This window comes from Choloepus didactylus, chromosome 15 (assembly GCF_015220235.1).
Source record: "Choloepus didactylus isolate mChoDid1 chromosome 15, mChoDid1.pri, whole genome shotgun sequence".
In the NCBI taxonomy this organism is placed as follows: domain Eukaryota; kingdom Metazoa; phylum Chordata; class Mammalia; order Pilosa; family Megalonychidae; genus Choloepus; species Choloepus didactylus.
In genome coordinates this window covers 82,261,199-82,265,828 of record NC_051321.1, presented here as the reverse complement: position 1 = coordinate 82,265,828, position 4,630 = coordinate 82,261,199, and positions in this window count along the sequence as shown.

Sequence of the window (4,630 nt, the reverse complement as noted above, 5' to 3'; positions counted from 1 at the left end):
CGCACTGGGTCTGGGTGGGGCTGCCACCTCCCTGGGCCCGAGCCTGGGTCCGCGCCCACCCACACCCTGTCCTCCCCCCGTCCCCCCTGGCTTTGCCTGGCTTTGGGGCTCTTCCTGCCGCTCCCAGGCCCCACCCTAGGTCCAGCCCGGGCCTGCCTCAAGGATGACTCCACTACCAAAACATTTGGGCTGTGGCTGTCATGCAGATGGGAAATTCTGATGCCCAAGCTTTGAAAGTCCCACTTATTATAACACGGCTGTAGTTTCATTTGCTTCTAGCCCAACCTGATCTGTATGTAGAAAGAACAATACCATGTATCCCTTTCATTGATTGCACAACTTCTACGCCAAGAACAATGTAAGGGGAGCTCTACAAAGGACACAAAAGCCTCCATTTATTGGGTGGCATTACGTCTTGATGCCTCTTTGATTCCTCTGTGTATCTGTCTGCTTTACCCTAAGAGGTTGGTATGGGGTCTGTGTAAGCAGGGGAGACTCCCTGACTTAGTTTGCCACCACCCCACCCAGGCCATGCTGACCTGCAAGCTCCCCCTCCCTCTGCAGGCCACATGGGCCACTGGCTGCCAAGGAAAGAAGAACTCACCCCGAAAAGAGGGTCCTGCCCAGAATGTTCCTGGCACCACCCTCCCAACCCTACCCCTTGGCCCAGCCAGCGGCTACCCATCCTTCAGCGTTAGTCCCCTGCCTTCAGGACCACCTGCCAGCCCTCTGCCCCCAGGGGCTCCCAGGGGGCTGCCAGCACCCCCAAGTCTCCTGGATCCCCCAGGGGAAAATGGCAGGATCAGGGAGGCTCAACTGTGGGGCCCAGTCCCCTTTCAGGGCAATGCAGAAGAATTGCCCCACAATGCAAAACTTTGGGCTTCTTGTCTCCAGACCCAGTGCTCTTTCCTCTACACACAGAGCCCCTTCCCTTCCGGCAGTGTGGGCTGGAGCGGGCGGGAGGAGAGCTGGGCCAGGGCGCATCCCTGAGGGAGCTGAGCCCCCAGAGCCACCGTGGGAGCTGGGAGCCGTCACCTGTACAAACCTGAGATGCTGTCAGAGGGGGAGATGCTGGGGGCCCCCGCACGGCACTGAGAGGCAGCTGGAGGGAGATGTCTCTGTCTGCCTCTTGTCTCTCCCTCTGGAGAAGGGCCTGCTCTGAGCCTTTGGGCCCCCGGAACCCCACTCCTCGGGGGCCCTGCAGCCCAGAGCAGAGCTTTTTCCTTGCTGAGCCTTCCAGGCCCCCCTGCTCAGACCCTGATTGGCGGCTCATGGCGGGGGCAGGCTGGAGGTGGGGTAACTAGAAGTGGGGCATCCTGTGTGATTGGTTAGGGGAGAAGACTTCACTTTCTCTGGTTGGTCTTAAGTTGGAAGTGGGGGCAAAAATTAGGGAAGCTGAGTTATCAATCAAACCCTGGCCATTTGGGGTTGACTGTCACAGGGAGAGTGGTTTGACTTCATGAGATGTTGGCTGCAGATAACGGCCAGCTTCGGGACTGATTGCTGTAGGTCATGGGCCAGACTTTCTTGGTCTGGTTACTGCTGATAGTGGATCAGAGTTTCTTGGTCATTGTCCATTTTATATTCTGCCTCCCAGTGGCATAAAATGAAAATTAACCTTGAGGAGATAGCAAATCTGAATATTGGTCCTGGGATTCAAGGAGGCCAGTCCTGACTGAGAACTCCTTCCTGATCAATGAACAACGGGATTTGTTTTGACCAACCAGGCACTGACCTGCCTGAACCAGGGAGCTCCTTCTAGAACTTACAAAACCCCAACCTTGACTTTCTCTACCAGGGTTTGCTCTTTAGTCTGGAGAGTCTGCAAACTTGCTTGGTTTTGTTTGTGTGAGCTCTAGTGGTCTTTGTTTTATCCTTTGACCACTGAGAATGGGAGGGTGAGCTGACATGTGCTGTAGTTTCTCAATCTTTCCACGTTCATTAATTTCCTTTCAGGTTTCCATCCCATTTCTCTCTGTGCTGCCTCATGGGTAGTGTATTCAGGTCTGTCTTTCAAATGATCAATTTTCCTCTTCAGCTTTGTCTTGTCATTTAATTTCTAATTGAATGCCCTTTTAGAACTTTGCTTTGGTCCTTTTTTAACTCTGCTTTTTGCATAATTATCTGTCATTGCTTCATCATTTTATTCCTTCCTTTATCTTTTGTGAACATTTACACATCCTAATTTTAATTGCCCTTTTAGATCGCTCCTTTATCTCCACTTTCCAGGTCCTGATTCCCTTGTTTCTTGTATCTGCTGACTCTTGTGTTAGATACCCAGGATCTTTTCCTTTAGCAGAATTATTTTCCATGAGAATAAATCATATACTGGAGAGGGAAGGTGTCTCCAGAGGGAGAATTTCTGTTTGTTTTTTTCTGGAGACTAGTAGATTCTATCAGTTCCAGGTGAATTTTGATGCTGGCCTCTTAGCTCAGCTTTTCCACTCAGGATTCTGATTTCCCACAGGTGTCCAGGGCAGGTGGCTGCTTTGTGCCATGCACTGGGCCTGGGATGTGGTTCCCTAATCCCATCTTATGGGGGTGTAGCCCCACAGCTCCTGCTCACAAGGGAACAGATTCCAGCTCTCTGCGCACAAGGCCGGGGCCCCCTCCCACCCCCAGCCCTCCCCTATGTGCATGCTGAGCGCAGCCCTGGGGGCAGAAGCCCTCCACTCTCCTCTCTAGGGGCTCCAGCTGCCCTTGCTGTTCTGATTTCAAGCTTCCTGTTTTCTATTCTGACACTTAGAAAACTGATGCTCTTGCTTTCAGCCGAGCAGTGTCTTGGGAAGCTTTGTCCAGCACTGAGGCTTCAGTTGAGGGTGATGGGCATCGATGTGTCCAGGGGCCGCCTGCCCTGTGGTGGGATCCCCCAGTTACGTTCTGTGGCCCACACCAGCACGGAAGAGGCAAACCACGGCCTCCACCCATTGGAGTCTGAAGTTTCTCCGAGTGTGGGACAGGAGGAGGGCACGAGGGAGACCCAGCACAGGGGAGTGTGAGGGCACTGTGCAGCCCCTGGGGCCTCCACCCGAAAGAAAATGGGGACATCGATGTGGGGGCTGTGGGAGGGGGGGGGCAACGGTGGTTCCTGATGGGGCTAAAATCATCACGTGGAGGGAGGAATTGAGACGATGACCGGGGTGCATGGACGGTGTTGGGGAGGGAATGAGGTGAGTGAGATTGTGTGCTTAGGGGACGCTGAGGTTTGGGATGACGTCAAGGGCAGGCAGGTAAATTGCAGTGTGGGGAGCCGAGATAAGGAGCTGAGGAGCCCAGCGGTCACAGTGCAGGAAGGAGCTCATGGGGCTGTGGGAGTTCCCGAGGGCGGTAGTGGGCCTTGGGATGGAAGGGGAGAGGGTCAGCCAGGAGCCCAGGGGTCGGAGTGGATGGATGACAGGGGAGAGGAGGGCGAAGGGCTGGCCCTGAGTGGCCACTTTTCTCAGGTGAGGGCTCCTGAGGGGAGGGCAAGCCGTGCTTTGGACATAGCATTGAGGGCAGTGAGTTCCCTACCATCCTGGGAGACTGAGAGTTTACAAGGATTAGCAGCCTCAGGAGAAAGGCCTGGGGGTGGAGGGGGTGGCTCCGGGGTGTATTGGTCAGAGACAGAACTAGTAGGAGACATATTAAGACATTTGTGGCAAGGGATGGGCTTATGTGACTATGGGGCTGGTTGTCAGGAAGGATGTGAGCTGAAGCTTCAGAATTCCTTCTCCTGGGAACTCTGGGATCTGCTCCTAAGGCCTCCCGCCTGATCAAACCAGGCCCACCCAGATTAGCTGGGACATGCTCCCTTCTTTTTTTTTTTTTTCTTTTTTTTTCATTTTTATTGAGATTGTTCAGATACCGTACAATTATCCAAAGATCCAAAGTGTACAATCACTTGCCCCTGGATACCCTCTTCCAGCTGTGCATCCATCACACTTAATTTTTGTTCAATTTTTAGAAAATTTCATTACTCCAGACAAGAAATAAAGTGAAAAATGAAAAAAGAAAAAAAGAAAAGGAAACTCTAATCCTCCCCTATCCCTAACCAACCCCCCTCAATTGTTGACTCGTAGTATTGATATAGTACATTTGTTACTGTTTATGAAAAAATGTTGAAATACTACTAACTGTAGTATATAGTTTGTAACAGGTATGTAGTTCTTCCCTATATGCCCCTCTATTATTAACTTCTAATTGTATTGTCATACATTTGTTCTGGTTCATGGAAGGGATTTCTAGTATTTGTACAGTTGATCATGGACATTGCCCACCATAGGATTCAGTTTTATACATTCCCATCTTTTGACCTCCAACTTTCCTTCTGGTGACATATATGACTCTGAGCTTCCCGTTTCCACCTCATTCACACACCATTCGGCACTGTTAGTTATTCTCACATCTTGCTACTGACACCCCTGTTCATTTCCAAACATTTAAGTTCATCCTAGTTGAACATTCTGCTCATACTAAGCAACCACTCCCCATTCTTAACCCTCGTCCTATATCTTGGTGCCTTATATTTCATGTCTATGAGTTTACATATTATAATTAGCTCCTATCAGTGAGACCCTGCAATAATTGTCCTAATGTGTCTGGCTTATTTCACTCAGTGTGTTGCCCTCGAGGTTTCTTCATCAACCCACTT